Source organism: Rhipicephalus sanguineus, chromosome 7, assembly GCF_013339695.2.
Source record: "Rhipicephalus sanguineus isolate Rsan-2018 chromosome 7, BIME_Rsan_1.4, whole genome shotgun sequence".
Lineage (NCBI taxonomy): Eukaryota > Metazoa > Arthropoda > Arachnida > Ixodida > Ixodidae > Rhipicephalus > Rhipicephalus sanguineus.
The window spans coordinates 27,275,542-27,285,697 of record NC_051182.1 but is presented as its reverse complement, the minus strand read 5'-3'; positions in this window follow the sequence as shown (position 1 = coordinate 27,285,697).

Below are 10,156 nucleotides of genomic sequence, written 5' to 3'. Positions count from 1 at the left end.
GTGAGGAACCCACTACGCTATAAATCATTGTAATTTTACTGAGACCCGAGGAAATGGATCATGCGCTTATGGGCTTCCTTGGCAACCAATACAAGTGCACTTGCGAAGAACCCACTACGCTATAAATCAGTGTAATTTTACTGAGACCCCGAGGAAGTGGATCATGCGCTTATGGGCTTCCTTGGCAACCAATACAAGTGCACTTGTGAGGAACCCACTACGCTATAAATCATTGTAATTTTTGAGATGTAGGGCAGCAGGCACTGTGCCATTTTTCGTCATTCTACGGAGAGCGTTGGTACCTGCTATACGCATGTAAGGCATTATGCGCACTTTGTTGATGCTGTGCCTGATGACCATGAAGAATTATGGCTGAGTCCTTTGTAATGGGTTGGAAGCATTCAACGACCTACTCGTTGCGCAATTCGCACTGTGTGACGCCTGGTTACAGAATTCGCGTTGTGCTACGCTTGGTGCTTATTTTACTCTTCTACCACGCTACATTGCATATGCTAATGTGGTTCCTTCCTGACATGAAGCCTGTACAGGACCTTTTTGCACAGCAGTTTCAAGCCCCGGCATGGCTCAGAGGTTGAATACTGGGCTCCCACGCAGAGGGCCCAGGTTCGAACCTCCTTCCATCCTGGAATTTATTTCGTTTTTTTTCTTATTTCGAGCGATACTGGTTACGGACACCGGCGGCGGCGGCGGACAACTACGGCGCCAAAAACGGCCGGTGAAATGATCTCATAACAGCTTTCGCTGTAAAATTGCACAGTGGCTGCTTCCCTACTTCGCAAAAATTACGATGATTTATAGCGTAGTGGGTTCCTCGCAAGTGCTCTTCCATTGGTTGTTAAGGAAGCCCATAAGGCTCCCATGATTCATTTCATTCATTTCATCAGGCTCTCAATAAAGTTTATTCTCTCTCTCTCTATCTGTCTCGCTCTCCGTTTAACGTATGTTATAAAGCGTGGTGAGACAGTTAAATAATGACCGGGCGTCACGAATTGTGAATTACGTAACTAGTGGGTCGTTTAAAGCTTCCAACCCATCACAAAGGGCTCAGCCATGATTGTTCATCGTCATCAACCGTCGCATCAACAAAATGCACCGAATGTCTTACAGATGGTACCTCGCTTCTCCGCAGAATAACGAATAATGTCGTGGTGGGCGCTTCCCAACTCCCCAAAAATTATGATTTGTGGCGTACTGGATACGTTGCTAATGTACTTGTATTAGTAGCCACGAGAGAGTTTATAACGGGCTCTCGAAATGCCGCTCTTTCAGCTTTCGCTGTGACTGTGCTACGCTTTCCGCTCAGGCCTGGCGTCTTTTTCTGAGACTCGACCATACATAAATGGGCTGACAGATCCGGCAGGAAGTGCAGTGACAGAAGAACTGAAAAAAAGAAACCTGGATTTATTGGCTTTTTGATATGCATACGGCAAACAACGAAAGAGTGCTTGACGAGGTTGTGGGCCAGGATCAGTTGAAGTACTTGCAGACACACAAACTCAGTCGATACCATGCCAAAAACCTCTTTGGGTTAATACGTGGATGAGGCGGACATAACATTGTAACCGCTGCAGCACAGCCTATGGCTGTATACAAGCCTATTGGTTCAGACGGAAGTTATAGTTCAGGAAACTGCCCAAGACATTGCCTCCGTCTTGAATGCAGCCACTACTGTTGCAATAGCAGATGCAAAAAGAAGGCTCGTTGACATGCGCAGATCGTCATCCTTGCAGGCCGATACTGACCCGAAAGCCTCTCTGCTTTTGCCAGTTTCGTGGTGCCTGCATGGTCCTTCGTGACCGCAGTATACTGTAACAAATAAATAATAATACATAGCAGGCTTCAATGCTCAAAATCTTCGTACAGCTACATGTCAGCAGTGCATCACAGCCCTGCACTCAGGTGAGTTGCACATTTTAAAAGGAAGTGCAGAGGTGGGAGGCGAAGGAACGAAACCGAGAATGGATCAATAATAAGGTGAGACCACCTCTGTCTTGGGCGATTACCTTCAATCACCAGTAGGGCAGCGGTCATCATGTTTTTCACAGTGAGTCTGATTTAAGCGTCGCTACCTAATGCCTGTGCAGGTGAATTCACTTCTATAGATGTCACTTGCTTGCTTACAAGTCGGAAATAAATGTTTGCAACCAGATCTACTTGATTTCATTGCTTTACAAACACCAGCAACTTCATCGGAAGCGCGAAGAAGCATGCGTGCGGCAGCGCTTGGCTCCTTTCTGCCACTGGCAAGATGGCCGCCGCGCGCTCGGCGCGCCTTCACTCTCCCCAACAGGGGCGCATAGGCGGCTTCCACTCCAGCAAGTTCTATGTATCCTCCTTGGGTGACCAAGGAGGATACATACGACTTGCAAAGCTAAAACCCCTTGATCTAGGAAAGTAACGACACTCTCCTCCGCGCCTGCGTTTCCTCATCGATTCTACTCGCCCGCCGGCGGCACGCGCTGCGCACGGCACCATTTTTCGCCGGCGCTCCCGCGGGCGCGCCGCAGAAATCAATGGAGGCGCATCATGTCGGGCCACTTTCGTGTCCCGGTGCTGTAGAAAACTTTGAAAAAGTGTGATAACAAGATTGAGAACACTGAACTGAACGTATATTAAAATATTAGTTTCTTCCAAAAGCCGTGTAAATGGGGCAGGCTATCTTAAAAGGAGCTTTATGGACCGTTCTATCAGGCAGACGATTTTTTCTGCCACATGATAGCATGCTTTACATCTGCATCTGAAATAGCTTAGCTTGCGTCATGTCGGCCTGTGTCTGGATTTTTTACGCTTTCCTGTGCGCGCATGTGCAACACAGGTACTTACAGCGTCGCATCTTGCAATGACGTCGTGGATAATAAATTGTCCATTCATGTGTTATCTTGACGTGAAAGTAGACTTGCACGGTGGTCTCCAAACTGAACATCACGCTTGCGCATTGTCACTACGATAAAACGGCGCCAACAGTAACTCATCTACTGCAAGAACATATTAATAATAATAATAGTAATATCTGGGTTTTATGTCCCAAAACCACGATAGAGTATGAGAGACGCCGTAGTGGAGGGCTCCGGAAATTTCGACCATCTGGTGTTCTTTAACGTGCACCTAACTCTAAGTACATGGGCCTCTACCATTTCGCCTCCATCGAAATGCGACCGCCGCGGCCGGGATCGCACTGCAAGAACAGGAGCGCTGGAAAAACATTTTTCGGAATAGCGTTTTGACGTTCGTGTCAAAGATACTAGCTCCCGCTTTACCTGTGAGAGGGGACATTCCGTACCTTGAGGATAGGTAAACGCCTCTAGTAACGTATTATCATAGTTCACACGAAAATGTCGTTACGATATGTAGTAGCAGAGTTGCAATTGCGATTTTTGTTAGACAAAAAATTATAAGAGCCAGAATCAGAGTGCAATATCCGCAGGATATTTTATTTTCATGCACGCACAACTCGTTGGTTGATACGTAAAAAAAAAGAGCATCGTATGATATTCTGCACCATCATTGCTAGTGCATAACTATGTTATGCAGTAGTAATGTTTCAAAAAAGACAATGTCAAGAAAGTAGAAAAGTAGTAATAGTATATCACTGCACAAATATACACTGTTTTACTCATGACACAGAAGTTTCACCGAGACGAAAGGTGGACGGAAGATGATATCTCGCACTATTAGCTTGTTCTTTACAAACAGCGGCTCTATATTCTCGGAAGTGACAGTGAGGAGAGAGAGGTGGCACGTTTTCTTTTGAGCCAAGCCACTTTTTGCAAAGAATATTCCATGCGGATATTGGTGTCATGGAGATTGGCTGCGCATTCACAGTCAGGTCAGTAATTTTATGAGCTCTACAGTCGGATACAGCCCAAGAAGCATTTGCGCAAACAGCGCTGTTTTCGAAGGCCTATTCAATGTATTCAGCTTAACAGGGGCAAATGCAGTGCTTTTAGGATCAGCATAGGCACTCATCAGGTGAATGGTCATAAAGCAGACAACTCCTTAATCAATGCGGGTGTTACGCGGGCACTTTTTATCGCTATCGGGGCCGACGCGGATTAGGCTCGATCCGGATCAAGTGCTGCTTCACGGTCACTTTCGTAGCAATCATCGACATCTGGCTCCCAGTTTCCGATTTGACATACGTCTGTGCCAAACTCGATCCAGATTATTGCACCGTATAGTAGCGATGATTGTTGATCGCGATCAAGAAATTCGAGGGATTGGCTCTGATCGCGACGAAAAGTGCCTGTGCGACGCCGGTGCAAGCGATAATCTTGTTTCTCATTGGGGACGGACAGCGCGTTAATGCTGGCATCACTAAGACGAGCCATTTCGGCCGCAGCCTGCTAGATAACTGCTCACTCGCGCTCACTATAGCTATTATGATATTATTGTTTTTGTGTTGCGCATTGCTTGTTTTTCTTCTTTTTTTTCTTGCGTCGGATCGCATTTGTGTCATTATATCTGTATGTGGACACCCGCCCCCCTGAACAAAAAAGAAAATAAGAACCTCGTATGGAAACGAATGCTAGTAAAGGTCATTTGTCCATTCGTTTTTTTTTCACCTAACATTCACGTTAATTGGATCCTAACAATCACGACAAGCGTGATCAAGAAGCTGTATCATCGCACGTAATTGTCCGCAGCAGAAAGCAGTTTCTGTTGTGCATTTCAGACTGAATAACAGTTGCCAACATGCGAAGTGGTGGAGTCTCAGCATAATAATCAGCATATTGAGAACAACCCCATTTTTATTCAACGCGAAAATAGCCGGAAAAAGAAGAATATTTATGAGCATCCAGAAGAATATTTAAAACGCAGCATTCGGCAATGCTTTGATACGAGCAGGCGCCTTACATCGCAAGAACACTATTCTTTGTCGAAACAAAGTTCTCTCGGCCGATGTTGTGCAGGCACTGCTTCATGCGCACGCCATCACGCTTACCTTGCGCTATCATAAAAAGTGCATAACCATTTTGTGCGGCTTCTTGTAGTTAACGGCGCAACAGCGCGGCATAGCGCAAGCACACAGCGCAAAACAAAGCCGGCGCAACGTTCGCTACGCGGAGCCGCGGCGAAAAATGGCGCGAGCGAAAAGGAAAATACCAGCAAAACGCAAGATCCACGCGTCTCTAAGGGCAACCGCGAAGAAGACCAATCGTCGCGCAGAAAAAGCGGCGAGGAGGGAGAGAGGAGGAGGCGCGCGCGGCGGCGAGTACAATGAATGGCGGTATTTTCCCAAGATCGGGGTTTTTATTTAAAGCGCGCCCTTCGCGCCATCTCGCTAGTGATAACGAAAACACGCTGAAGTCCCACCGATCTCTGAGTACCGCAACGGTAAATGGTGTATGTGATTAGCTCGCCGTTAGTTTGATGAAGAACGTGCTGTTTGCGGCCGAGTAGCTCATTCACCAGGTTTACCTGCGAGAATGCTGGATAACATGGTTAGAAACATCGCGGAGAAAGAAGTAGCGAGATACAATTTGCCACACGTACCGATGTACTAGACCTGGCCCACCTGCACCAAGTGTTCTGAATAGGTTGTCTCGTCTAATGGAATAATAGGTTGATGACCATATAAATGTTGCCAATTTACGATGAAAGCCCTGAATATGAGACCTAGCACAATTCAGCACTTGTAGTACATAGAAAAGCTCTGTAGCCAAAAACTTGTTGCACGTTTTCGCTTCAGCGAAAACTGAAAGGTTATGTGGTATAAATGATTTAGCATAACGCTCAAGAACTTCCACCCTCTTTCCAGTAGTGTGCACTTGACTTGTGTGCACTTAGTGGAACACCAGGCTATTTTGTAGCACCGCAGACCACTCAATACCGGCAAACTGATCAGGTGTAGATCCCCATGACCAAAACCACAAACCTGAACTCTTGGAATAGTTAACCTGTGCGCCTGAGACGCTACCAAATTGCTCTACTACATCAACAATTCTTTCAATGCTGGGTTTGTCGGTAGAAAAAAAAAGGCAATGTCATCTGCATATGCTAAAACGTTAACTTCATCCTCTAGCAGTCTGACGCCATGAATATTGTTAGACTTAATAATATGCAAGCACATCGATTCTAAGTACAGAGAAAAAACGAGCGGCGACGTAGGACATCCCTGCTTAACCGAAGAGCTGATAGATATAGACTGCGAGAGACGATTGTTTACTATAAGGCGGGTAAAACAATGATTATAACAAAGTCTCACTCCTTTTAACCTGATCTAGTAGTTTCATCCGATTCTTCTCAACGACCATGTCTGTGGGGATTTATGCGAGAAGTTTATGTCTCTGTTCGTTTTTTACAGTTACGTTTTTCAATGAATATTTTACCGTGTATCACGCGAACATCTTTACAGAGATTTATTAACGATGCTGTTTCTGCCACCACTTTATCGTGCAAAATACTTGGGACTGCCAGGGCATGTTGTCCTAGATCGAGTACGTAAAATGCCGCTGAGACCATCGGCAAAAACGTTCTTGTTGAAATTACATTCTGAGACCTTGCATGGGAAGACTTGGCTTCGTTCAAGAGACATTTTTGTGTGATCCGTTAATTGTCCTCTGTGTGATGTGCCAGCAACAATTGAACATTGTATTATGAGCTGCAGAGATGCAATCTTATATTGGGATGTGCTTCATCGAGCTCTTCAAAAGACTTCGTCCTAAATTCACATTCCGTGCGATATCTCTTGCCAGCGAGTTGTAATGACGTACCATTCGACATGCTTCTTCTCATTCGAATGCATAGCCTGTGGAAAACGCGCATGTTGCAGAGAAACGCAGAGCCGATGATTTCCTCAACAGCCCACTTCATTAGGATGGTCACTCAGCTAAGCGATAAATACGAGCAAATGGAAAGTCAGCCAGAATGGTATACGGCATTAGTGAGGTGCTTATTCTTATCATTATTCTAGCGTATAATTGGAAAAGGCAGTCACTTGATGTATTCTCTATAGAGATGATTGCGAATTCTATAATGCCGTCTGTTCGTCATTGTGTCGCGATAAGAGCAAAATCAAATATTAGTTCGTGTATTTAATTGCGTTCACGTGTCATGTGTATGTTGAATAAATATCATGAAAGAAAAAAAGAGCTGTTAGTGGCCGAGTCGGTCCGCTCCGCGTGTTGTGGAGCGAGAGGTCGTACGTTCGACTCCGGGCGACGGAACTTCTAGTATTTTTTTTTTGTTTGCCATTTGTTAGTGAATATTTTACAACCTCATATCCGTGACGCACATACATCATTGGAGCCGCGGTGGACTCCGGCATAAAACACTTTCGTGTTAAAGAAAAAAGTAAAGGAGAAAAAAAAAGAAACCCACGTTCCGTCGGAATCGATGTTATATGCGAAGCATGCGCGGGATGGTGACTGTGGCGTAATTTTCACATTGAGCGAAAGGTTCCGGAATGACTCTAGAGAAATATGGATATGGTATACGCACACTCTATATTGAAGAGTCATATCTATTACCTGAGCAGTTGTTTACAGTTGCGTAACGATGACAATATGAACGTGGGTGTTATCAAAACTAGACGCGGTAAGATGAAATGTTGTGTTTATATTCTTCAATACTGGATAGCGGGAATCCAAACAGGACAAAAAAAAGGAACACAGCTGCAACAGGACAGGCGTTACTCGCAACTGAGCTTCATTCAGGAAAGTTTGCCGATATATCTACACAGCCGAGTGGCACGCGCAGGCGCACTGCATGTACGTTACGGTCACAGTTACAGTTGTTGTTTATACTTGTCCGTTATGACGGAGAACGCACGCACGTTTCACGAACCCGTGTGTATGTGTAGAAGGGTTTCTTGACAGTTATTGTAGTGGTAGCTACACTGGCCTAGCCGAGCCAGTTTCGCGTGGCTCCTCAAGAGACGTGCTGCGCATGCGCGAGGATCAGTGATATCACACAGCTGGCGCATCGGAGCCGGCACCTCCTGCGCACTCAGCCTCTGCCGTGCGCGACTCGCTGCCGCCGGTCTGCGCTTTCCAGAGGAGTGACGTCGTAGCCGAGGTAGACGTAGTGGAGCCGGCGCGTGCGCAGCTATTCACCTTCGCTGTGCAGTCGCCGTCTGACACTGCGCTGGAGCCTCTTGATAGCACCTCTGACTGGCGTTTGCCATTGTGGTTTAGTCATGGAGAAGGAGAGCGCAAATGCTGCTCGACGGCGCAGAAGAGCGGATAAGCTAAACTCATCGGATCCCAAAGTAGTTGCCTGGCAAAATAAATTTACATGTGCCACGTAATATGTATACCATGTGTGTGTCACTGGAGCAGCAGTAAGCATGATAATCAAGCTAATCCTAGACAATCAGGAAAGCTAAGAACAATCAGCTGAACCTTTGCTAACGCTACGTTATCCTGGCATAGCCGAGCTAAGCCACTGCAACATTTTTCAACAAGGTCAGGATCACCGTGATCAGTGAGCACCAGCAGCTGGACCGGACTTGTTAATCAGATCCGTTCGTGATCGCGGCTATGAAGAGTCTAAGTCTAGTGAAGTGCGAGGTATAGTGCAGCTGGTGGAAACCTTGGATGCCCCTTACGATGAAATGATCTATGTTGCCTCCTATCGTGGACATGGCAGCGAGGTCTTTTGAAGCCCTCTCCACATCCAATCCGTCTTTCACGCAGTATAAGGACCAATCGTTGTTGGGTATTGATAAATCAATCTTGAAGTCACCGGTAATGATGAGAGGCCTGTTTATCTCAGCAGATTTATTGTAGGAAGCACTGACCCCGGTTTTTGCGTTATCCACGTTGCGGACCACGTGGACGAGTGTATGGTAGTTGAGCTTCTTCCAGGGGTGTTCTGTCTTCAGTTTCCTCACTTTCCTTGCGTCCGCCATGGTGGTGTAGGGTTTAAGGTGCTCGGCTGCTGACCCGAAGGTCGCGGGTTCGATCCCGGCCGCGGCGGTGCCATTTCGATGGAGGCAAAATGCTGGTTGCCCATGTTCTGTGCGATCTCGGTACACTTTAAAGTCTACCAGATCGTCAAAATTTCCAGTACCCTTGGCTACGGCGTCTCTCACATCATATCGTGGTTTTAGGAGATAAAACCCCAACAATTAATATTATCACTTCCCTTGCGTGTCAATATGTGTTCGCGGTTACTGTGTTGGTTGAGACTGTATCCCCTGGGGCACATACCCGCATAACATTATCTCTTGTTTACAGGTATGTGCCACACGTGACTGAGAGAAAGGGTTTCATGACGTAGGCAACAGGTATTTTGCGTTATTTATGTCGTGACCAGTGAATCGTGTTCGCCATACACTAGTCCCCTGCTACGCCAATTTCGGTATAAAACAGGTTATGGAGACGACCAGAAGAGCGCCCAGACAGCTAGATAGATAGATGATAGATAGATAGATAGATAGATAGATAGATAGATAGATAGATAGATAGATAGATAGATAGATAGATAGAGATAGATAGATAGATAGATAGAAACGACAAAAGTGCCGGAGGTTCACCAAGAAATCCTTCGCATTTAAAAAGTGTTCGTTATCGCCATTTAGTGGGGAGGCAACAAGCTGTAATAACCGATATTAGTCGACGCAACACACAAGTAAAGTCATCAGACAAGCCAGCTTTTCCGACGACAAGTATTGGTTTTGGGTGTTTGGACTAGTTGAAGTTTGATTTTTGTTAAGGCTGTGCCGAGCGAAGCAGCTAGAGGGGCACAGGGACGACGAAGACGAGCGCTTACTGCCAAATGAAAGTTTATTGTTTCCTACAGGCATTTTGTAAGAAGAAGAGAGAAAGAAAGAGAAAAACGAAGCGAACAAGGATTCTTAAACACTAAATACAAAAAGACCCCCACCATTGGCGCGGGCGTCTGCCAGGAATGCGTCTCTCCAGCTCTCTTCTTATGCATGGGCATTCTTCACGTGTCATGAAAGCTGCTTCCACAATCATGAAGGTGCCCGTGAGGGTTGTCCATGTGCGAGAAAATCACCTTAGCTTGGTTGAACACGGACGTGCATTCATATGCGCTGCAATGCATGGCTAGAACCATTGCTTTCGTATCTAACACTTGGCATATTTTTGCAGGTGATCATTCAGACACCTGCCGGTGTTGCACACGTAGGAGCCATTACAGTTCAAAGCCATTATGTACACGACGCCCC